We start from the raw sequence: 26,666 nt of genomic DNA on the forward strand, positions 1-26,666 counted from the left end.
TGGATAAATTCCCAGGACCTGATCAGGTGTACCCTTGAACTCTGTGGGAAGTTAGAGAAGTGATTACTGGACCTCTTGCTGAGATATTTGTAACATGGAATTCTCACAGGTGAGGCGCCGGAAGGCTGGAGGTTGGCTAACATGTTGCCACTGTTTAAGAAGAGTTGTAAGGAAAAGCCAGGGAATTATAGGCCAGAGAGCCAGACGTCGGTGGTGGGCAAGTTGTTGGAGGGAATATTGAGGGACAGGATGTACATGTATTTGAAAAGGCAAGGACTGATTAGAGATAGACATTTGTGCGTAAGGGATCATGTCTCATAAACTTGATTGAGTTTTTTGAAGAAGTATCAAAGAGGATTGATGAGGGCTGAGTGGTAGATGTGATCTATATGGACTTGAGTAAGGCGTTTGACAAGTTTCCCTGTGGGAGACTGACTAGCAAGGTTCGATCTCACAGAATACAGGGAGAACTAACTATTTGGACACAAAACTGGCTCAAAGAAAGAAGACAGAGGGTGGTGGTGGAGGCTTTCTTATCAGACTGGAGGACAGTGACCAGTGGAGTGCCACAAGGATTGGACCTAAGAATGGTGAAAATGCCAAGGGTAAGGGAGTCCAAAACGCAAGGGTACAAACTGGAGGTGAAAGAGCAAAGATTTAAAAAGGGAGCTGAGGGGCAACACTTTCCACAGAGGATGGTGTACAGATAGAACGGACTGCCGGGGGCACATGCGAGAAACAAGAACAATGACAACATGGAAAACACATTTGTGCATGAACATGGAGAGGAGAAGGTTTGAAGAGCTAAGGGCTAAACGCAGGCAAATGAGACTCATTCAATATATGAAATATGGGCAGCATTGACGAGTTGGGCCACAGTTTCTGTTTCCGTGCTGTATCACTCTGTATCCAGCTAAAGAGGATTACAGTACGGAAATAAAGCATGCTGTAGACACTGAAGCAAGTTACAGCGGTAGGGACGGTAGTCTGGAATGCAGTACGTTTCAAATATGTGGAGGGACTATCGGGAAGGGAGGAGGTTACAGGGGCAGGAACTGTTATAGGAGTTAAAAATGACTGAAGACACTGGTACACAAGCCAAGTCATAAGTACAGTGTTGCAGAGTAGTGAGTCTTAGCACAGTGTTGGAGGGAGAACTCAGAACAGAAAGATCCCAGGCAGCATTCACAACATCTTGTCGGAGGCCTGCTTTCCCCTCTGATGTCCTGATGCTCACTAAGACAGCACAGGACTGGATTGATAACTATGAACTCCCTATGCTGTCTCAATGCAACATAAATTAAAATAGAGTTGGTGTTTGAGCTAGGGGTGTGTCTGTACTGTACTGTGCTCCCACTCCAGCACTGTATCTATGTCATGTCTTGTTAGCGATGTTAGCAGCCCTCTCATTGCTCTCTGCTCTGTGCACTCTGAGTGATCTTACTTCACTGCAGGATTTATTGAAGGCTCCACATCTCCCTATCCTTTGTCTCTCTGGCTGACCAATCATCTTCAAAGAGGTGTTGGACGAGACACCTAGCAATTGGGAAGTCTATTGAGTCAGCACCTTCCTGAGAACCTACAGGAGACAGAAATAGACAGAATGGGAAATTAGACTGATGCAGAGAGGATTACACATGGAGAATGGAAATGAGCCCCAAAGAGATCTGGAAAATCACAGTCTCCATTCCTGGCCTATACTGTTGCACCTCTCTGGAATGGAGAATTCTGCTGGCTCAGGATCTAAAGGAAGTGCAAGAGTTGGAGGCACTGACAGAGGCGGCAATTAGATCCACACAGTGAGGGATACCACATGGAGGGAGACTGAGTGATATCACCAGAGTGCTGGAAGACCTCAGGATCACACAGTCATATTGGAAGAATGGGTTTAGCTTCATGATGCCCTGGTATCAGTGCTCAGGGATGAGCAACCAGTGAGCAGATGAAGTGATGACCGAGTGGTGTTATTGCTAGAGCATGCATCCAAAACCTCAGCTAATGTTCAGGGGAAGTGGATTTGAATCCCACCATTAATAAATTTAAAAATAGTAATTAACAATCCATGAATAAATATGAAACCATTGCTGATGTAAAAAAGAGAAGGACATCTGCTCATCCTCACGTGGTCTGCACGATATCCCCACAGCAAAGTGTTTGCCTCTCGATTACCCTCTGCAATGGCCGAGCAAGTTACTCAGCTCAAGGGCTGCTCGGGCTGGGCAAGAAAGGCTGGTCAGTCAGAGACACCCACATCCCATACCTGATTTAATAAATAATCCATTAGGATGGTCCCACTGGAACGGTGCTGGGACCAGGGTCCTGGCCAATCACGTCGGTAGATTACTGATAGAGAGGATGCAGGGACAGGGTTCAAGTGAAAGGAGCTTTCGAAATCCAAAGGAAAAAGGTGAAGTATGGGAGCAACATGGAATTATGGCTGAAGACAAGCAGAAAGGAACAGGATGGGACAGTTTAACTGAAACTGTACATCAGGGAATCGAATTGTGACAGGAAATTATGGGAAAGAGTAAATTATGGATAATGTCTCATCAATAAGGTAGATTGATTTGTGCCAGAGAGAAAAGAGATTTAGACATCAGAGAGATGTGGTTACAGAGCGAACAAAAGGTTGACATAAATATTCAATTGTTCACAACCTTGCGGAAACTCAGGCAAAATGGGTAACACTAACAATAATGGGTAACAAAGGCATTACAGTGAAAGTATTTGGTCTCAGATCATGAAGTAGAGTCAGTATGAATGTAAATTCTGGCTACTACTTGCCAAGGACACAAGCAGCTGAACAGTTATACCCACCGAACAGCATTCCGTTGCTCATAACTGCAATAAACAGGAATCAATTGGAATTTTTAATAAAAGCTTTGTGATAATTTTGGGACACTTCAATATTCCCAAAATCTCACACTGACAAGAGCGATATTGAAAGAGGAGTTCAGAGAATTAGTTTTCAGTGTTTCTTTAAGTAACAAATTGTGCAATGGTTAGGGTCACAACTATCTCAGAGCGACTGTTGTGTGATCAAACTTAGTGAATGAGTAATGTCACCTGGGGAGATCCTCTGTGAAATTGTGATAAAGTGCAGTTTAAAGAAATATAAAGTTTTAAAGTGAATCACAGAGAGGACAAATTACAACTAGAAACAAAAACAGCCAATTACATGAGTTTGAGAGGAGAACTGACCAAGGTAAAGAGGCGAACCCGACTGAGATATGTGCCTGTAAATGAACAGTGGAAAATATTTGAAGGAACAGTGTAAATCACTCAACAAAGAATATACCATTGAAACAGACAAAACCTCAGCAAGAAATTCCCACCTGCCCCTCACTCAGGACAAAATGTATCCTATTAGATTATGAGGCTTAGAAGATCACCAAAAAGTACTTAAAATCCTGAAGTAAGAGTGTGTTTTCGAAGTAAGTTTTAAAGTGATTGCAAAGGGTCTGCTAGCAGGAGGGCAGCAGTGGGAAGGGGAATCACTGTCAGGGTATAATGTCACAAAAGGAACAGGGAGAGGTGAAGGTGCCGGAGGTGGTGAGAGTGTTACAGAGAGTGGTCAGGGTGTTACAAAGCCAGTACGGATTGCTGCAGCTGGAGGGGTTTGCAGAGATAGGGAGGGACATATGTACTTTTATTTATTCATTCATGGGCTGTGGACATCACTGCTAATTACCCAGAGGACACTTCAGAGTAAGCCATATTGCAGTGGGTCTGGAGTCACATGTTAGCCAGACCAGGTTAGAACGTCAGATGTACCACACAAAATGAGGTCAGGGAACCAGATGAGTTCTTCCCACTGATCAACTCTGCTTTTATGGTGGCCTGACCAATGTCTTGTACAGATACAAGATGAAGTCCCAACTCCTACTCTTAATGCTCTCCCCAATGAAGGTAACCATCCCAAACGCCTGCTTCACCGGCCTGTCTCCCTGTGACACCACTTACAAAGAACTGTGTACCTGCATCCCTGGGTCACTGATTGACAACACTACCCAGGACCCGAACATTAACTGTACAAGTCCCACCCTGGTTTGTTTCACCAAAATGGAACACTTCATATCTATCTAATTAAACTCCATCTGCTATTCTTCAGCCCACTATCCCAGCAGTACTATTCATCCTGTTGTATAACAGATAACCTTCATCGCTGTCCAGTTTACCGCCAATTTCAGTGTCACGCAAAAAACTTACTCAACTTACTTAACAATATTCCCATCCAAACCATTTACCCAAATGAAAAACAACAATTGACCCACTCCACCGCTGGTCACATGCCTCCAGTCTGAAAAAACAATACGTCTCCCATCATCCTCTGTCTCCTACCATCAAGCCCAATTTTCTGTCCAGTTGACAAGCTCCTCCAGAATGCCATAACCTTTTACACTGATCTGAGCTTATTACCCAGTTTAACATACGCCATTTAGAACACAGAACAGTACAGAACAAGACCCTTCGCCCATGATGACCCGCCAATATTTTATCCGACCGTAAGATAAAAAAAAAGTATCAGATAGAGTTTAATTCAGATAAATGCGTGGTGCTGCATTTTGGGAAAGCACATCTTAGCAGGACTTATACACTTAATGGTAAGTTCCTAGGGAGTGTTGCTGAACAAAGAGATCTTGGGGTGCAAGTTCACAGCACCTTGAAAGTGGAGTCACAGGTAGATAGGATAGTGAAGGTGGTGTTTGGTATGCTTTTATTTATTGGTCATAGTATTGGGTACAGGAGTTGGGAGGTCATGTTGCAATCGTACAGCACATTGGTTAGACCACTGTTGGAATACTGCGTGCAACTTTGGTCTCCTTACTATCGGAAAGATGTTGGGAAACTTGAAAGGGTTCAGAAAAGATTTACAAGGATGTTGCCAGGGTTGGAGGATTTAGGCTCAAGGGAGAGGCTGAACAGGCTGGGGCTGTTTTCCTTGGAGCGTCGGAGGCTGAGGGGTGACCTTATAGAGGTTTACAAAATTTTGAGGAGCATGGATAGGATAATAGACAAAGTATATTCCCTGGGGTTGGGGAGTCCAGAACTAGAGGGCATAGGCTTAGGGTGAATGGGAAAAATATAAAAGAAACCTAAAAGACAACTTTTTCACACAGATGGTGGTACGTGTATGGAATGAGCTGCCAGAGGATGTGGTGAAGGCTGGTACAATTGCAACATTTAAGAGGCATTTGGATGGGTATATGAATAGGAAGGGTTTGGAGGGATATGGACTGGATGCTGGCAGGTGGGACTAGACTGGGTTGGGATATCGGTTCAGCATGGACGGGTTGGACAGAAGGGTCTGTGTCCTTGAAGTACTCCTCTATGACTCTACCTTCCATACCCTTCATTTTATTATCATCCATGTGCCTACCCAGAAGTATATTAAATGTTCCTAATGCATCTAATTTTACTGCCACTGCTGGCAGTGCATTCCATACAGCCACCAATCTGTATGTAATGAACCTACCTCTGAAATCTCCCCTTAACCATCCGGTAATCACCCGAAAATTATAACCCCTTTTAATAACTATTTTTGCCAGGGTAAAGTAACCTCTCTCTATTCACTCCATCTACGACTTTCGTCACCTTGTTCACCTTGCCAAGTCACCCCTCACCCTTCTTCACTCCAATGAGAAAAACATTAGCTTCATCAACCTTTCTTCATAAGACATGCCCTCCAGTCCAGGCAGCATCCTGGTAAATCTCCTCTTTACCCTCTCTAAGGCTTCCACATCTGTCCTGGAATGAGGGAACCTGAACTGAACACAATATTCCAAGTGGTGTCTAACCAGGGCTCTATAGAGCTGCAGCATAACCTCACAGTTTTAAAACTAAATCCCCAAACTAATGAAATCCCACGCAATATATCCCTTCTTAACAAGCCGATCAGCTTGGGTGGCCACTTTGAGGGATCTATGGACTTGGAACCCTAGATCCCTCTGTTTCTCCACACTGCCAAAGATCCTGCCTTTAACCCTGCATTCTGCATTCACATTCAATCTTCAAAATGAATGACTTCCAGATTGAACTCCATTTGCCATTTCTCAGTCCAACTCTGCATCCTGTCAATGTCCCCTTGTAACCTACAACAGACCTCCACACTATCCACCACTCCACCATCTTCGTCTCATTGGCAAACTTACTAATCAACTCTTCCACTCACACATCCAACTTATTCATAAAATCACATAGAGCAGAGGTACTGAAACCACTCCCAGCAGAAAACCACTGGTCACTGAGCTCCAGGATGAATTGTTTCTACGTATCATTACCCTCTGTCTTCTGAGGGCAAGTAATCCTGTATCCAGACAGACAGGTTTCCCTGTATCCCATGTCTCCGTACTTTTTGAATGAGCCATAAAGGTGTTTTGTCACATTCTCAAAAGATTCAATAAGATTTGTAAGGCATGACCTGCCCCTGATACAAACATGCTGACTATCTCTAATCAAACTATGGTTTTGCAAGGAATAATAAATCCTGTCTCTCAGAGTCCTCTCCAATAATCTGCACACCACAGACATAAAACTGACAGATGTGCAATTCCCAGGATTATGCCTATTCCCTTTCCTGAACAAGGAATAATATTTTCCTGCCCACAATCATCTGGTCCGACTCCAGTGGACAGTGACGGTGCAAAGATGCGCAGCAATCCATTCCCCCAGTTCCTGAAGAAACCTTGGACGCATCCAGTCTGATTCAGCGACTAATGTATCCTTATCTTTTACAAACTTCTCAGCACATCCTCCTTCTTAACATCCACCTGTTCACGTCTATCAGTCTGTTTCACACTGTCGTCACAAACGACAAGACCCTTCTCAGCAGTGAATACTGAGGCATAGTATTCATTAAGGACCTCCCCTACCTCCTGTGATTCCAGGCACAAGTTCCTTCCACTATCCCAGAGTGGCCTTATCCTCACTCTGACCATCCTCTTGTTCCTCCCATAAGTGGAGAATGCCTTACGGTTTTCCTTAATCCTTCCCAACAAAGCTTTTTTATGTCCCCTTCTAGTTCCCCTAAGTCCATTCCTCGATTCCTTCCTGGTACCTTCAGGAAATCCCTACAGTATGGAAACAGGCCATTTGGCCCAACACCTCCATAACAACCCTCCAAACAATATCCAACGCAACCCCATTCCCCCACCGTTTTACTCTCCATTTGCCCTGACTAATGCGCCAAACCTACACATCCCTAAACACTATGGGTAATTTAGCATGGCTGAGTCACCTAACATGTACATCTTGGGCTGTGGGGGAAAAGTAGAGCACGTGGAGGAAACCCACACAGACACGGGGAGAGTGTACAAACTCAAACAGACAGTCGCCTGAGGCTGTAATCGAAATGGAGTCCGTGGTGCTGTGAAGTCGTAGTGCTAACCACTGAGACACCGTGCCACCCAATGTAACTCTCTGGAGCCCTGTCTGATCCTTGCTTCCTCAACCTTAAGTAAGCTTCCTTCTTCCTCTTGACGAGATGCTAAAGTCCATGTGGACAACGTTGACTGCTCTGACTTCACCTATCTTTGGCCACCTCCTCGAACTGTCAATCCGCTTTGTGAAACATGGTTTTCCACTCACAAAGCCATGCTGACCATCTCGAATCAGCCCTTGCCATTGTAAATTTAAGGAGCTGCTTTCTCTCAGAATCTCCTCCAACAACTTCCCCATTACTGGGCTCACTGGGCTGTAATTTCCTGGCTTTTCCCTGCAGCCCTTAAGTGGTGGAACAGCATTAGCCAACCTCCAGTCTTCCAACACCTCACTGTGTCTGTTGATAATATAAATATCTCTGCTGGGGACATTGCAATCTCTTCCCTAGCTTCCCACAATATTCTAGGATCGACCTAATGAGCTACTGAAGACTGATCTATCCACAACAAATACTGGCTAGACTATTTTGTCTAATTTCTCACCCATCTCCTCTGGTTCCACACATAGGTGAACTGATTGATCTTTAAGGGACCCTATTCTCTACCAAGTTACCCTTTAGCCCTTATTGAAACTTGTGTAAAGGCTTCTGATAATTCAAATACACCACATCCCCCACATCACTACACCCCTCCTAAACCCCTACAATTTAGCCATTAATATTCACACCAACAAATTAAATCTAACAGGCTCAAAAACACATTCTCTTTTATCAAATGTGTTTCTAAGTGGCCAGTTATTGTATATTGACATATCCTTTCTAACAACGTCAGTATGGTCCCGACGTACTGTGAGGATAACAATATTTGGTTTCAGACTGACAGCAGAAAGGGTTATGGGAGATCTTGTTTATCAATCTGAAAAAGGTAGCTTACAGGTTCAGCAGGTAATAGAGAAGGCAAATCAAATGCTGCCATTTATTACAGAGGGAATGGAGTCTAAAAATAGGCGGGTCTAGCTAAAACTATACAAGGTACAAGTCAGTCCACACCTCAAATATTATGAACAGTGTGAGTGCCCGAAGGAAAGATATTGTCGCATTGGAGGCAGGTCAGAGAAGGGTCACTCGGCTGATCCTGGGAATGGAAGGATTTTCCAATGAGAAGAGGTGGAGTAGGTTGTGGTTGAACCCATTGAAGTTTAGATATTGCGAGAGAAATGGAATGAACCATCCAAGATTCTGAGGGGCTCTGATCGGGCAGATGCTGATAAGTTCGAAAATAGAACAGTAGAGCACAGCAACTGGCCCTTCGTCCCACCACCTCTATGCTGTCCATGAAACTATTCCAACACATACCATCTGCCTGCACATGGTCCATATCCCTCTGTTCTCTGCCTGTTCATGTTTGTCTCAATCCCACTTCAAAACTTTACTCACATTTCTGCTTCTACGTTCTCCCTCGGTAACATCCACTCCACGTAAAAAAACAAACTTGCCTCACACATCTCGTTTAAACTTCCTCTTTCTCACTTTAAACCTATGCACTCTAGTATTTGAAAATTACACATTGGGAAAGAGATTCTGACTAACTGCATTATCTATCCCTGTTCCCAATGTTATATTCCTGTGCCTAGTCAGGTTGTGTTACTCTCATTAAACAATCCAACTTTGTTTAATTTCCTCTTACACCTAACATACTCTTAAAAAAACCTTAACACAGACAACGTGCTGATAAACCCCTTTTGCACCCTCTCCAGATCCTCCCCATCCTCCCTGTTGTGTGGGGATGAAAACTGCACACAGTTCTCCAAATATGGCCAAACAAACGTTTCATAAAATTGCAGCGTCAGATGCAAACCACTTTACCCACTGTGCCCGATGAAGGCCAGTGTTCCATTTGCCTGCCTTCCCATCTGACATACTTCTGTTGCCATTTCTGGGGTTACTGACTTGCACCAAGATCCTTCTGTATATCAATATCCCTCAGTATGCGAACTTTCTTCTTGAATTTGACATCATCTCACACTTGTCCAGACTAAACTCAATTTGCCATTTCTGTCTATTTCTCCGACTGTTCTGTAACCTCCTGCAGACTTTAATGCATCAGGGAAACAAGGGTTTTGAGGAGAAGGCAGGAAAGTATAGTTTATCAGAGTCAGATCAGCCATGATCTGATTGAAGAACAGAGCATACTCAATGGGACAAATGGCATCATTCGCCTCCTACATCTCATGGTCTAAGCACAAACTCAATATGTCCTGCATAATATTATGGGTCTCTGCTCACAAATCTCCTTTATAATGGGATTGTTGTTTATTTATTAGTACACAGCATTTGATCTACAAATATGACATTATGTTGGAGAAAACCATCTCACATACAATCCAGGATTCTATCCGTTACAGCACTGATACTCACTGCTGTATCAGTCGGCATGGAGACCACTGTCACACACAGTTACTGTACTGCCCTTGCAACAAGTACATTCAGTGTCCTGACTGTAACCATATTGACATTCCCATCACTGTTTGGTGCCTACAAAAGAATTCCTGCTAACAGTTGCTGCTGCATGCTTATTCTCAGATCCACTTTTGATATTCAGATCCACATGATTGTCTTATTAATGCGTTGACCTCATCCTTCCTTCACAACTTGTTGGCTTTTTGCCTAGTCTGCTTATTGGGACTAGATTGGGTTGGGATATCTGCACAGCATGGATGGGTTGGACCGAAGGGTCAGTTTCCATGTTGTAGTACATCTCTCTGACTCTATGACTCTATCCCAACAACCCTTCAGTTTTCACTTCCCAGCGATTATCATTCTGCAGCTAAATCTCCAGAAAGAAAGTTCCATCATATCTGTTCACTGTCATTCCATCTGCCTTATGGTGAATGCAGGGAGTCATTCCTCAGTAGTGAGGGGTTGAACAGATTGTTAGAGTTACAGAGAAAGGGAGGCTTAAAGGGAATCGAGGAAGTTAGAATTAAACAGAGTTACACCTCGTAAAGAATGTCAGTGGGACAAAGGGATTTGGGGATTGGAGGAATTTACAGAGATTCAGGGAGCTGGATTAGATTCTGGAGATAGGGATAGGGATGGAGAAAGGAAGAGGTAGGCAGACTGAGAGGCACAGGCAGGGGACTATTTCATCTTGGAGAGTATTGTGTATAATAACAGAGATATGGAAGGTGGTCATGACTGAAGACATTTACAGATATAAGGAGCTTCTATGCTCTGGAGGCTACATAGATAAGAAGGCAATGGAAAATGCCAGGTTACTGGGTTGGAGACAGTTACACAAATGGGGAGGGTTACACAAACTGAAAGAGTTTTCTGTGGTCGTGAATGGTGTCGGGAATGAGGTTGACATTTAACAAGTTAAAGATCAAAGAATTGGAAAAGGATAAGGAGATTACAAAGTTTTCACAGCTAAGGGAGGTTTCTAGGAGCTGGAGAAGATTACATAGGTAGGGACCCATGGAGAGTTTCAAGTCAAATACATTGACATGGAGGGTGGTGTTGGTGGGAGGAGCTTACAAGGATAGACAGGACAGTCAGGGATGAAGGCATTTAGTATCTCCTGCAGAAGTTTAGGAATTAGGATGTTAGGTATTGGAGAACCTGCCAGAGACAGAGAGAATGATGTGAACTAGAGAAGATTCCAGACAGAGGTAGGATTATTGGGACTGGAGGATATTACAGAGATCACTAACACAGCATGGGCCAGGATTGATGCCTGCGATCCCCTGTGCTGTCGCATTGAGGACCAGTACAGCAGAGGTGAAAGCAGGACCCTCACAAAATGGTGGGAATGAAGCCTAGAATGTTGCTGTTCCTTGCCCAGCTCTGTATCTATGTCCTGTATTCCAAGTCTGAATATAGAAGTCTACCACCCCACCCTGTGCTGTTTACTGTGAGTGATCTTACCGGCTGCAGGATTTACTGAAGGCTCCAGATCTCCCTCTCCACCTCTCTCACTCGGGCTGACCAACCAGTTTCAATGAGGTGATGGATGAGACAGGAGTGAGGAACATCCTGATTACCTGCATGAGACAGAAGTAGACAGAATGGGAAATTAGACTGATGCAATGAGGATAACTCATGCAGAGTGGCACTGAGTCCAACAGAGATCTCGAGAATCCCAGTCTCCATCCCTTGCCTGTGTTGCTGTGTCTCTCTGGAGTGGACAATTCTGTTGACTCAGGATCTCAGGCCATCTGTAAGAGGGAGAAATGCTGCCAGAGGCAGCAAATAGAACGACACAGCGAGGGATACCACATGGAGAGATACTGAGTGATATCACATTATTAGACACTGCATTAACAGGGAATTTTTTGAATTTGTAACAAAGGCACTGGGATAATTGTGAGGGGATTCAACATTCCTGTCTCGTCATCCCTTTGGCGGTGGGTCACAGACGAGGCTGACTCTCTCCCACTCTCGGGGCGGGCGGGGGGTAGAGGGGAAGTTTGTTGTTGGCTGTACAGACCGATGTGGACTTTCACACACACTGTTAGACTTGGGGCAGAAGGTGGCCATGGGAAAGGGGTGGGTGGGGCATTGATGTGACAGCGCGCTCCTTGTGCTGTTTTCTCCTGGATTCCCAATTTCACCACAGCAAGTCTCGAGGTGCTCAACATTTACATATAATAAATAGAAAGCAGGAGACAACAGCTTCGCTTCACTTAGAGGTCACCACTGATGATGTTACCGAGCCAGGTAACGAAATCTCTGGAAATCAAACCTACAGCTCAGCGAGCAAACCTACACCCTAAACCTCAACCTGAGCTACCAACCTTCACAAAACGTGCGACATTCCAGCACGTTCCCTACTTACTGTCAGGCTAACATCGTTTGGTTTCAGACTGACTGCACAAAGGATTTTGGTAATCCTTGTGTATCAATCTGACAAAGGGAGTTTACGGATCAGCAGGTAATTAAGAAGGCAAATCAAATGCTGGCATTTATTACAAAGGGAATGGAGTTTAAAAGTAGGGAGGTCCTGCTACAACAATGTAAGGTAAAAGTCAGACCAACCTAGATTAAATGAACAGTATGTGTGCCCTAAGGAAAGATATTCTTGTATTGGAGGCAGGCCAGGGAAGGTTCACTCAGCTGATCCTGGAGATGGCAGGTTTTTCCAATGAGCAGAGGTGGGGTAGATTGGCCTTGAAATTATTGGGGTTTTGAAGAATGGGAGAGAAATCGAAAGAAACATCCAGGATTCTGATTTGCTTTGACAGGGTAGATGCCGTTAAGTTGGAAAATAGAACAGTACAACACAGTAATAGGCCCTTCGGCACACCATGGCTGTACTGACCATGATGCTATTCTCAACTAATCGCATCTGCCTGCACATGGTTGATATCCCTCTATTCTCTGCCTGTTCATGTTCCTGTCTAAATGCCACTTCAAAACTTTGCTCTCATTGCCACCTCTCCCACCTCCTGAGCAGCTTCCACTCTCTCGGTAAAGAAAACTGGCCTCATTCATCTCACTTAAAACCTCTCACTCTCACCTTAAACCGAGGCAGACTAGTATTTGATATTTCTACAGTGAAAGAAGGATTCCAACTCTCCACACTGTTCACACCTCTCCTAACGCTATATACCTGTACCAGGTTACACCCCAGTCTCTGATATTCTCACAAAATAATCCAACTGCGTCCAACCTCCTTACAGTAAACACATTCTCATCCATGCAACATTCTGCCAACCCTCTGTTACACCCTCCCCAAAACCTCCACATCCTTCCTGTAGCGTGGAGATGAGAACGACACACAAACCTTCCAAACATGGCCGAATGAAGTTTCATTCAGTCACAACATGACATGCAAACGTCTGTACTCAATACTGTGACCAATGAAGGTAAGAATACCATACTCCTCCTTTACCACCACATCCTACTGTGTTGTTATTTTGCGGGAGCTATGGATTTGCATCCAAGGTCATCTGTTTATCAATGTTTCCAATTAGTCAATCATTGTACTTCTCTCTTCCATTTGACTTCATAAATGTATCACTTCACACTTGTCCCGATGAAATTCGGTTTAAAATTTCTCTGCACAGCGTCCCAGCTGATCTACACACTGCTGCAACCTTTAACACTCCTCCTCACTATCCACAATTCCCCTCACTATCCCTGATCATTACATGCTTTTCCAAATTTCATCTGCAAAATACTAAGCAAACTGCTGACCTTTTCATCTGAAGCACAGATATAAATTACACACAGACACCGCAGCACTGATCCTTGTGAAACACCATTGGCCACAGACGTCCAATCAGAAATTGACCACTCCACATTCCTCTGTCTACTATCACCAAGGAAATATTGTATCCAACTTACCAACGAGCATGAATTGTGATTTGATCTTCCTGATCCCCCTTGCTATTTGGAAGCTGCAAATTCAAAATGATTCGATATTTTGATTCCCAGATTAAATTGGCTGTCTCACTAAAGCACTGACTGTATCCTTTCTTCACAACAGACGGGATATTGCTTTTTTTTTGCTGATCCTGCCTAAATCCCTACAACCCCTCAATAATCACATTGCTGTCATGATCATTCTGCAGCCACCCCTCCACAATAACAGTTCGATCATTTCTGTTCTCTTCAGTTAATGCTCTCATTCCATCTGCCTTGTTGCAAATGCATGGCGCGTGTCACCGAGAGAGGACCTTTGAGGGATGTTTGGGAGCGCAACAATGTTAAATGTAGTTATAGTTGCTACAAAATGTTCGCAGGAGAAAACATTTTATTGTTTGGAGGAAGTTAGAGAGATAAAGCAACTTTGATTAGACTTCAGAGACAGGGATGTGTGTAGGGCTGTGGATCATTACATGAGAATATCACAGTGATAGGGAGGGTGGTATGGAATGGAGAATATTACAGGGAAAGGGAGGGTGGTATGGACAGGAGAATGTTGCAAGCACATGGAAGATGCTATAGACTGGAGTATGTAGCAGGGATAGGGAGGAAGTTGTAGACGGCATAAAGTTAGAAGGAGAGATGATTTTATGCACTGTAAGGTATGTCAGAGAGAGTGAGTGGTGTGCATGCTGCAAGATACGACAGGGATAGGGAAGCTTGTAGAGACTGGATGAGAGAGTCGTAGAGAGTCTTGTGAGAGACCAGATTCACTTATGAGCATAGGATGTGCTGCAGTGAGCGGAGCCTTTTGCAGATATAAACGAGGATACAATTGCCACAAAGCAGTCACACCAATACATAGGTATATAGGAACGGAAGGATTTAAAGAGATTACACAGACTCGGAGTGTTGTATGCAGTGGAGGAGATTAAACTGATAGGGATGGTTTTGGAGTCTCAAAAATGTTAGAAAATAATGAGAGTTGCGATGGTGAGGGCAAGTTTCAACAATTTGGAGGATATAGATCTAAAGGAGCTTTGTCAGTTAGCGATGGTACAGTAAAGGGAATTGTAGTGGCTTCCCTTCCATAAGCAATCCATAAGCACTTAAAATAGCCTGTTTGACATCTGCATTATCTCTCGACCATTCATCAGACAGTGCTGCAAATACTTCACTGCCTCCGCCTACCAGCTTAGACTGAACTAGCATTTGTCAGAAGATCTCGGGCCACTCTATCTCTCTCTGCAATTTTTCAAATGAAATATAGAGTTCCTTGACACTAGAGTCACACATAGTCAGGATAACGAAGAAGGTGCTTGGTATGCATTCCTTTATTGGTCAGAGTATTGAGTACAGGAGTTGGGGGGTCATGTTGCGGCCGTACAGGACAGTGGTTAGGCCACTTTTGGAAGACTGCATGCAACTCTGTTCTACTTCCTATCGGAAGGGTGTTGTGAAAATTGAAAGGGTTCAGAAAAGATTTACAAGGATGTTGCAAGTGTTGAGCTATAGGGAGAGTTGAACAGCTGATGGTTGTTTTCCCTGGAGAGTCGGAGGTTGAGGGTGATCTTATAGAGGTTTATAAAATCAAGAGAGGCATGGATAGGTAAATAAACAAAATCTTTCTCCTGGGACGTGCGAGTCCAGAATTGTAGGGTGAGGTTTAGGATGAGAGGAGAAAGATATAAAAGAGAACCAAGGGGCAACATTTTCATGCAGAGGGTAGTACATGTATGGAATGAGCTGCCAGAGGAAGTGGTGGAAGCTAGTACAACTGCAATAGTTAAAAGGCATCTGGATGGATGTATGAATAGGAAGGGTTTAGAGGGAGATGAGCTGGGTGCTAGTAGGTGGGTCTACATTGGGTTGGGATATCAGATCTGCAGGATGGGACCGTGAATGGGTTGTGGGACCTGGAAGATGTTATGATTTGAGCTACCTATAATTTTTGATTGGATCTTTTAGCTGATCTTACAGCTGGTACAATTGCAACATTTAAGAAGCATTTGGATGGATATATGAATAGAAAGAATTGGGAGGGATATAGGCCAGGTACTGGCAGGTGGGACTAGATTGGGTTGGAATATCCTGTCGGCATGGACGGGTTGGAATGAAGGGTCTGTTTCTATGCTGTACATCTGTATGACTGTAAGACTGGCTGAATGGTCCAATCAAAAATTACCTCCGGTTCAAATCATAATATCCTCCATGTTCCACAACCCATCCTCAGTCACATCCTGCAGGTTCTATGAATTCCGTAACCTCCTGCAGGTCCCAAGTCCCTTCCTACATTTGTACCATCCTCCATGTTCTGCAGCCCTTCATACCTCGTAACATGGCCCAGGCTCTCCCACTCCTCCTTCCTCTGCAATGTTCCCCAGAAGGGCACTGGAGGATGGTGGGGGTTACAGATATATGGAGGGACATCAAGACGGCAGGATTTTGTAGATATTAGAAATATAGGGACTTGAGGAGTTTAGGAGTGTTGTAGGGACTGGAGGAACTTACAAAAGGTAGGGATAGTTTTAGATTGGAGGATTCTGCAGAAAACCTTTACGTGGTAAAAGGCAGGATTCTTAGCAGCGTGCAGGAACAAAGGGATCCTGTGTCCTTCAGGTCACCACCCAAGTTGACAGGGTGTTAAGAAGGCGGATGGTGGGTTGGCTTTCATTAGCGGGGGGGATTGATTATCAGAGATGAGAGGTTTTCCTGCAGCTATACAGAACCCCAGTTAGACCAAACTTGGAATATTGTGAACAGTTCTATTCGCTTCATTATAGGAAGGATGTGGAAGCTTTAAAGACAGTGCAGAGGAGATTGAGCAGGATGCAACCTGGACTAGAGGGCATGCCCATAGAAGGTAGTTTGTGGAAGCTGGGGCTTTTCTGATCAGAGCGAAGAAGGAAGAATGGTGACATGATAGAGGTGTACAAGGGAATGAGAGGCATAGATAGAGTGGATAACCAGAGACTATTTCCCATGACGAAATGGCTATCACAAGGGGACATAAGTGTCAGGTAATTGGCGGAGTGTTTAGCTTAGATATCAGAGGGTCTGGTGCTGGCAGGTAGAACTAGATTGGGTTGGGATATGCTGTCGGCATGGTCAGGACTGGTACGTTATTTACACAGAGTGTGGTGGGTGCGTGGAATGGACTGCCAGCTTTGGTAGTAGATTCAAACACATTACAGACATCTAAGCAACTCTTGGATCGGCATATCAATGATAGTAAAATGTAAGGTATGTAGGTTTGTTTCGTCTTCAGAATAGGATAAAAGGTCAGCACAATATTGAGCGTGGAAGAGCTTGTACTGGAACATGCAATTCCATGTTCTAAATAGCAAGCGTTATGTTGGCAGCAAGATGTTTTGGGAGATGGGAGAGGATGTGATCTGAATTAAGTGACACAAATAAGAGGCGTTGCTAAGGTTGTAGGAGGGAACAGAGACAGAAATTGTCTGGTCTTGAGCAGATGACCCTGACTGAGACGGGTGTGGGGACTGGAGGTGGTTTCACAGGGAAAGAGGACCATAGAGCCACGGGAGGTTGCAGAAATGTGGAGAGCTACCGGGCCTACAGGAGTTCATGGAGATGGGAGGTTGGGAGGAATGGAGCAGTTTACAGGGATAAGGATAGTGGTAGGATGGGGTGTTTTACACAGACAGGAATGTTTCAGGTGAATGGAGCTGAGTACAGAGATAAAGTGGGTTGTACAGATTGGAAAAACAAATAGACGTATGGAGGGTAGTCGTGACTGAAGATGTTTGTATTTTCAGGAAGGCTTAGGTTCTGAAGGTTATTTAGATAAAGAGGATGTGGAATCAATCAGATTTTCCAAGTGATAAAGACAGCAATTTTCTTTGGAGACAGTTTCACAGATTAGCGAGCATTAGTAACCTCCTCCAGTTTGGTCAAAGTGGGAAGGATTGTCGGGGAGGGTGATGTTTACACATGTAAGAGCTGGAGAAGATTATGGAAATGAGTGGATGGATGGAGACACTGGAGGAGCTTCCATTGACAGGGTGGGGCTGGCAATGAAAAGATATCACATAGATAATGGGTCTTGTAGGAACTGGATCGGAAGAGTCACAGGGATTGGAATGATTTCTGCAGATTTGGAGTCTTAGAGGGACTGAAAGAATTGTAGGGTCTCCACAGATTGATCGTGTCTTTAAGAATAGAAGAGTTTATGTAGATACGGATAGCTTAAACCCAATGCAAGCAGTCTTCATTTCAAGACCAGAGCCTTATTATCCCTCACCAGCCAAGGATTCCTAACCCTGCCAGTTTTTCCCTTTATCCCAATGGGGAAGACTGGTCCTGGATTCTTGAGATCACACTCTAACAACCCTCCCATTTACCAGTTGTTCCCTTTCCTTCAAACAGACTCACCCAATCGACTGGAATCATAATATGGAGGTGCCGGTGTTGGACTGGGGGTGTACAAAGTTAAAAATCACCCAACACTCGGTTCCAGTCCAACCAATTTTTTTGAAAGCACTAGCTTTCAGAGCACTGCTCCTTCATCAGGTGGTTGTGGAGCACAATCCTAATACACAGAATTTATAGCAACAGGATGGCAGGGTCATGGAATATAATATCAAACAAATTTAGTTGAAGCCTTTCATCTGTTACAGTGATCACCAGCGCTTCCAAAGGGAGTTGGATTATAACTGGGCATTGTGCAATTTTAAATTCACAGCATTGACGCTGGCCAGATCCTGCAGAATGGCCCCAAACCTGGCCCTGTTCCAGTTTTCCTACTCAATCTGGGGACCTGCTGATCTTCCTCCATAACTATGATAAAACGAAGACAGTTGTGGGCACTGGACCCAAAGTGCTCTCCGAATGACACTTCAGTCACTAGTCCGACCTTGTTTTGTGAGGGGTGTTCCAGTGTTGCACCTGCTGAGTAGAGTAGGGCCCTCGGCATACTGATTTAGAAACCTTCCTTGGACACATTTGAAAAATTGCACTCCGTCCAGGTCTTTTATACTCCAGGTGGCCCAGTCAATACAGGGAATATTAAAATCTCCAGCCTGTACTCCTCTTCCAATCCTATAGTTATCAGCAATCTCTCTACACATCTGCTCCTCTGGCATCTGTTGTGTCTATAACAGTCTACAATACAGTCCCATCAAAGTGACCACCCCCCTTCTTCTTTATAAATTCTAACCATGTGGAATTTTAAATGAGTATATGTTTTAAAAATTGGAATTAACAATCCATAAATAAGTATTGATAAAAATCCAAACACTTGACCTTCAGAGAAAGACAACAGTTCACTCTCATGTGGTCTGCACGACATACCCACAGCAAAGTGGTTGCCTCTCAATGACCCTGTGAAATGGGCGAGCCAGCTGCTTAGCTCAAGGGCAGCAAGGGATGGGCAATAAAGACTGGTCAGCCAGAGACACCCACATCCCAGACCGGATTTTTAAAAAAAAATCCATTCAGATTGGTCCCAGCTCAGTTCCAGTGGAACAATGTCCTGGCCAATCACGTTGGTAGGTATATGGACAGGGCTTTAAACTGACAGGGAGGATGCAGGGACAGGCTTCAGGTGAAAGAAGCTTTCCAAATCCAAAGAGAAAACGTGAAGCATCAGAGCAGCGTGGGAATGTGACTGAAGACAACAGAAAGGAACAGGATGGGACAAAGTTTAACTAAAACTGTACATCAGCAAATCCATTTGTGACAGGAAATTGTGGGAACGAGTAAATTATGTTTTTTATTAATGGCCAAAGTCTCTGCAACAAGGTAGATGGATTTGTGACACAGAGATAAAAGAGGTTTAGACACCAGAGAGATGTGGTTACAGGACGAACAAAAGGTGGACAGAAATATTCAATGGTTCACAACCCTGTGCAAATTCAGTCAAAATGGGTAAGAATAACGATAATGGTTAAGAAATGCATTATAGAGAAAGCATTAGGCCTCAGATCATGAAGTAGAGTCAGTTTGAATGTAAATTCTGGCTACTACTTGCCAAGGACACAAGTAGCAGAACAGTTTTAGACCACCAAACAATATTCCATGGCTCGTCACTGCAATAAATAGGAATTCATTGGATTTTTAAAAAAGGAATGGTGAACATTTAGTGAAATGTCAATATTCGCAAAGTCTGGGACACTCACACTGACAACAGTGATATTGGAAGAGGAGTTCAGAGAATTTTTTTCAGTGTTTCTTAGAATAACACATTGTGCAATTGGTTAGGGACGTAACTGTCTCAGAGCGACTGTTGTGTGATAAAACTTAGTGAATGAGTAATGTCACCTGGAGAGATCCTTTGGGAAATTGTGATAAAGTGCAGTTTAAAGAAATATAAAGTTTTAAAGTAAATCACAGAAAGGACAAGCTACAACTAGAAACAAAAATAGCCAATTACATGGATTTGATAGGAGAACTGACCAAGGTAAACAGGCTGAACAGACTGAAATATGGGCGTCTGGAAATGAACAGTGGCAAACATTTGAAGGAACAGTGTAAAACACTCAACAAAAGGACATTCGACTGAAACAGACAAAAACTCAGCAAGAAATCCCCCCCGGTCCCTCACTCAGGACAAAACTGATCATATTAGATTATGAAGCTGAGAACATCACCAAAAAGTACTTAAAATCCTCAACTGAGAGAGAGTTTTAGAGTAAGTTTTAAAGGGATTGAAATGGGTCTGCTAACAGGAGGAGGGCAATGGGAAGGGGAACATTGTCAACGTTTATTGACACGAGAGAAACATGGAGAGACGAAGGTGCTAGAGTTAGTGAGAGAGTTACAGAGAGTGGGCAGGGCCAAAACGGTGTTACAAAGCCAGGACAGATTGCTGCAGCTGGAGGGGTTTGCAGAAGTAGGGAGGGACATATGTACTTTTATTTATTCATTCATGGGATGTGGGTGTCATTGCCTGGACCAGCATTCTTTTACCCTACTGCTAATTACCCTGAATTTGTTGGGCTCCGGTGGATATATATAATACTTTGCTGGACACAGGTGAAGTGCTGACTGACTGCAGGGTCGCTAATGTCGTTCCTTTGTTCAGGAAGGACAGCAGGGATAGGCCAGGTAATTACATAGCAGATAGTCTGACAGCAGGGGGAGGGAAATGATTGGAATGAATTGTGAGGATGAATCGACACTTGCAAAGATAAGGACCAACTTGGTTTAGTCATCACAGATTTGGCAGAGGAAGGTACTGTCGGAGGAATTCAGTTCAGTTTTTTCTTTAAATGGTGCTGAAGTATATTGATGAAGGCAGTGCAGATGAGTGTTTTACATGTACTTGACTAAGTCCTTGAACAAGATGCAAAATGTAAGGCTGATCCAAAAGAACTGCGTTTCAAGGCAGGTTGGCAAATTGGATGCAAATTTGGTGAATAGAATACTTTCACCAGCGGGTGTACCACAGGGATCTGTGCAGGAACCATTGAACATTAATAACTCGGATGTGAAAACAAAAGGTATCATTAGTAGGTTTGCAGATGATATGAAAGGTGAGGGTGTTGTTCACAGTGAGGAGGATCATCTCCGTCTGCTGTTCGATGTCGATCAGATGAAAATCTAAGCAGAGTTTAGTTCTGATCGAAGTGAGGAGATACTCTGTGGGAGGTACGATAAGCGAAGGACAGACATAATGAATGGTAGGACCTTGCGGAGTATTGAGGAATACAGGGTCCTTGGTGGACAAGTCCATAGATCCCTGAAGGTGTCAGCACAGGGAGACAGGGTGGGAAAGGCACCTAAACTGGGAGCGGGAGAGGGACCCACATCCTGCTGGGGTGAATTGCTAGAGATGCTTGAGAGGATATAACCTAGTCTGGCAGGGTGTTGGACCTTAAATAGACGTAAGGCCAGAAAGAAGATTGATGCTGGTACACGAGTTACAGACAGTAATTTTAGCAGACAAGGCAGGCAAGAACATAGCAGGGAATGGGAGAAAACCGATGATTAAACCGCATTTATTTCAATCCAAGGGGCCTGACAGCTAAGGAAGATGAACTCAAGGCATGGATTGGAACATGGGACTGGGATATTTTAGTTATTACAGAAACACAGCTGAGGGAGGGGCAGGACTGGCAGTTCATTGTTTCAAGGTAGAGATGCTACAGGAAGGGGAGGCAAGAGAGGACGTGTGGTGGTGAATGAATCATCCCAGCAGTACTTAGAGAGGATATTCCTGTGGGATCGCCCAGTGAAGCTATGTTAGTCGAACTGAGAAATAAGAATGGGTCATCACTTTGATATGATCTGACTGCTGACCCCGAATAATCCGTGGCAGACTGAGGAACAAATATGTTGGGACATCTTAAATATCAACCAGAATAACAGGGCTGTTATGGTCGGGTTTTTGAACTTTCCAGACCTAGACTGGGACTGCCAGTGTTCAGCGTTTGCAAGGGAGGAATTTGGTAATTGTGTTCCAGAAAACTCCCAATCAATATGTAAATGGCCTGAAAAGAGAAAGGGGCGAAACCTGACCGCCCCTTGGGAATCAAGGTCGGGAAAGGGACTGAGGTGTGAGTGGGAAAGCATTTTGCCAAAGTGACCACAGTTCTAGTAGTTTCAAAACAGCTTTGGAAAAGGACAGGCCTGGTCCACAAGTGCAAGTTATAAAATGGAGCCAGACCAATCTTGATCGTGTTAGCCAGGAACTTTCAAAATATGATTGGGGAAGGGAATTATTTACAGGGAAAGGGAAGTTTGCCAAGTGAGAATATTTTAAAAGTGAGATAAACTGATCGATTAGCGCCAGCATTTTCCTGTTTGTGTGCAGCTCAATACTGACAGCATTCGGAAACACTGGCTGTCTATTGAGGGTCTGGTCAAGGAAAAGGGGGCACATGTCAGGTATAGCCAGCTGGATCAAGGGAATCCCTGAAGATATACAGGGGCTGTAGGAATACACTGAGTAGAAAACAGGAATGGAGAAAGGATACAAGAAATAGCCTCAGCAGAGAAGGAAAGGGGAATCCAAAAGTGATTGTATCAGTATATTAAGAGTGCATAAGTAACTCAGGACAAAATAGTATCCATTAAAGATCAATGATGCCATCGATGTGTGGAACTGCAGGATATTTGCTAAGATCCTAAACATTTTTTTCACCCCAGAACTTACTGTGGAGAAAGACCGGGGACCTCAGGGACCAAGAGCAATTCGTTAGACCACATTTGGAGTCCTCTGCAATTCCAGTCTCCCTGCTATAGGAAGGATGTTGTGAAACTTGAAAGGGCTCAGAAAAGATTTACGAGATATTGCCCGGGGTGTTGCTGAATAAGCTGGGGTTACTGTCACTGGAGAATCGGAGACTTAGGGATGACCATATAGAAGTTTATATGAACATGAGCGGTATGGATAGGGTAAGCATTCAGGGCCTTTTCCCAGAATTTGGGGAGTCCAAAACTAGAGGGCATAAGTTTAAGGTTAGAGGTGAATGGTTTACAGAGGGACTGAATGGACAACGTCTTCACACACATCGTGATGTGTGTATGGAATGAGCTGAGAGAGAAAGTAATGGAGACTGATACAATTACAACATTTAAAAGGTATCTGGATGGGCAGCTGAATAGTAAGGGTGTAGACGTATATGGGCCAAATGCTGGAAAAGGGAATGGATTTATTTAGGTCTTCTGGTCAGCCTGGACGAGTTGGGGACCAAAGGGTCTGTTTCTATGCTGTATATCTCTATGACTTGAAAAGAGGTGGTGCTGGAGGTTTTAAAACACAAAGCTATGGCCTGTCCCAGAACCTGATTAAGTGTATCACAGGACACTGTGGAATGCTAGGGAGTAAATTTTGGAGCCCCTAACAAACGTACGTGTACTATGTGTGATGGGCTGGCAGGCTGGAGGGTGGCGTCATGGACAGTGAAGGATGTTTTCTGAGATTACAAAGGGATCTTGATGAAGTGAGTGAATGGGCTGAAAAACTAGAGATGGAATTCCATCTGAATAAATACAAGGCAATGCATTTTGTAAAACAAACAAGGGTAGAGCTTATACAATTAATGTTCGAGCCTCGGTTGGTGTTTTAGAGCAGAGGGACCTCCGGGTTCAGGTACATAATTCTTGACGTTTGCATCACAGGATGGATAAGACAGTGCTTGGCATGCCTGACTATTGCTCAGTAAATTGAGTTGAGGAATTGGGACGTCATGTTGAGATTGCACAGACATTTGTGAGGCCTGTTCTGCAATACTCTATCCAGTCCTGGTCGCCCAGTTAACAGGGAGGGTATTATTAAGCTGCAGGGCATTCAGAAGAGATTTACCAGGATATTGCTGGGTATGTAAGGATTCAGTTCTGAAAAATGGCTGGATAGTCTGAGCCTTTTTTTCACTGGAGCCTGGAGTTTGAGACATTATACTATAAAGGTTTATGAAAAAAATGAGGAATATAGATCAATTTAATGGTCGTTGCCTTTTCCGCAGGATGGGGGAGTCTCAAGAGGAGGAGCCACATTTTAAGGTTAGAGGAGAGAGATGTTCAAAAAAAAGATATGGGGCTATTTGCTACACCGAGGGTGGTTTGAGTGTGGAATGAACGTCCTGAGAAAGGGTTGATGTGGGTACAATTACAACATTTAAAAGGTATTTGGATAAACAGGTGAATAGGGAAGGGTTGGAGTTATATGGGCCAGCAACAGGCAGCTGGGAAGAGTTTAGTTTCAGATGATGGTGAGTATCAGCTGAAGGGTCAGTTTCTATGCTGTATGGCTCTATGACAAGAATATGGTTTTATTCCTTTATTGAATAAAGGATCAGGGCTGGGTCCACTGATGTGCATCATCTACATAAAGGAATTGGTTGAAAATATAGGAGTGATTGTGCGAAAGTTTGTTGATGATCAAATTAATGGTGTAGTGGGCAGTAAATACGGTTATCAAAGCGGATCTTGACCAACTGGGCCAGTGGACCAAGGAATGAAAGATGGAGTTTAATTCAGATGTTGGATTTTGTTAAGACAAACCAGGGAGGACTAACACAGTTAATGGAAGGGCTCTGGCCAGGGTTGTCGAAGAAAGAAAGAGAGAGAGACCAGGGGGTGCAAGTTACATTGTTCCTCGGAAGTGGCATACCAGGTGGACAGGGTGGGGAAAGCGGCATTTGGCACACTTGTCGACATTGGCCAGCACTTTGTTACATACGTTGGAGATATTTGTATCATTGTCCTAAATATTTCCCTTGGGCAGAGGAGGCCACGGGGTGACCTAAGAATGATGAATACCCAAGGGTAGGTGAGTCCAAAACTCGAGGGTATAAACAGGAGGTGAGAGAGCAAGGATTTAAAGAGGGAGTTAACGGGGAACGTTACCCACAGAGGATGGTGCATAGACGGAACAGACTGCCTCAGGCACATTCGAGAAACAAGAACAATTACAGCATGGAACAGACATTTGGGCAGGAACATGGAGAGGATAAGGTTGGAAGAGCTAAGGGCCAAATGCAGGCAATTGAGACTCATTCAGTTTAGGAAACATAGGCAGCATTGTGGAGTTGGACCACAGGTTCTGTTTCCGTGCTATATCACTCTGTATCCAGTTAAAGAGGATTAGTGTACCAAAATAAGGCATGTTGTAGACACTGAAGCAAGTTACAGTGATAGGGATGGTATTCTGGAATGCAGTACATTTCAAATATGTGGAGGGACTATCGGGAATGGAGCAGGTTACAGGGCCAGGGACTATTGTAGGAGTTAAAACTGACTGAAGACACTGGTGCACAAGCCATGCCACAGATACAGTTTTGCAGAGTAGTGAGTCTTAGTACAGTGTTAGAGGGAGACCACAGAACAGAAAGATCCCAGGCAGCATTCACAACATCTCGTCGGAGGCCTACTCTCCCCTCTGTTGTCCTGACGCTCACTGAGACAGCACAGGCCTGGATTGATAACTATGAACTTCCGATGCTGTCTCAGTGCAATTTCAGTTAAAGTAGATGTGGTGACTGAGCATGGGGTGTGTCTATACTGTGCTCCCCACGCAGCACTGTATCTATATCATGTATCGTTAGCCAATATTTGCACTGTGCTCCCTGCTCTGTGCACTGTGAGTGATCTTACCTCACTGCAGGATTTATTGAAGGTTCCAGATCTCCCTGCCCTTTGTCTCTCTGGCTGACCAACCATCTACAATAAGGTGATGGATGAGACACACAGCAGTTGGGAAGTCTATTGAGTCAGGAACTTCCTGAGTACCTACAGGAGACAGAGAAATAGACAGAATGGGAAATTAGACTGATGCAGTGAGGGTTACACAAGGAGAATGGAAATGAACCCCACAGATATCTGGAAAATCCCAAGCTCCATCCCTGGCCTGTGCTGTTGCATCTTTCTGGAGTGGAGAATTCTGTTAGCTCAGGATCTGGAGTAGCTGCAAGAGTGAGAGACACTGACAGAGGCAGCAATTAGACCCACACAGTGAGGGATACCACATGGGGAGAGACTAAGAGAGATCACCGGAGTGCTGGAAGGCTTCAGGATCACACAATCATGTTGGAAGAATGGGTTTAGCTTCATGTATCAGTGCTCAGGGATGAACAACCAGTGAGCAGGTGAAGTGATGACCCAGTAACATTATTGTTAGGGCATTTGTCCAAAACCTCAGTTAGTGCTCAGGGGAGGCAGGTTTGAATCCAATCATAAGATATGGTGGAATTTAAAATCAATAATTTTAAAAATAGCAATTAACAATCCATAAACAAATATGAAACCATTGCTGATGTACAAAAATCACAATCTCTTAGATTAGATTCCCTCCAGTGTGGAAACAGGCCTTTCGACCCAACCAGTCCACGCCATCCCTCGAAAGAGTAACCCACTCAGACCCATCTCCCTCCACCTAATACACCTAACATTATGGACAATTTAGCATGGCCAATTCGCCTGACCTGCACGGCTTTGGACTGTTGGAGGAAACCGG

General features: G+C 44.1%; 1 long non-coding RNA gene across 1 annotated transcript; it reads right to left on the bottom strand.

Moving 5' to 3' along the window:
* Nucleotides 1–1,460: 1,460 nt before the first annotated feature.
* LOC132812053 (uncharacterized) lies at nucleotides 1,461–25,849 on the bottom strand. Its single transcript, XR_009643462.1, has 3 exons — nucleotides 25,808–25,849; nucleotides 11,306–11,421; nucleotides 1,461–1,579 (listed from the first exon to the last, which is right to left on the bottom strand). It is a non-coding gene; the product is annotated as an uncharacterized LOC132812053 (long non-coding RNA).
* Between the last annotated feature and the right edge of the window lie 817 nt (nucleotides 25,850–26,666).

Source organism: Hemiscyllium ocellatum, unplaced genomic scaffold (genome assembly GCF_020745735.1).
Source record: "Hemiscyllium ocellatum isolate sHemOce1 unplaced genomic scaffold, sHemOce1.pat.X.cur. scaffold_255_pat_ctg1, whole genome shotgun sequence".
NCBI classification, from domain to species: domain Eukaryota; kingdom Metazoa; phylum Chordata; class Chondrichthyes; order Orectolobiformes; family Hemiscylliidae; genus Hemiscyllium; species Hemiscyllium ocellatum.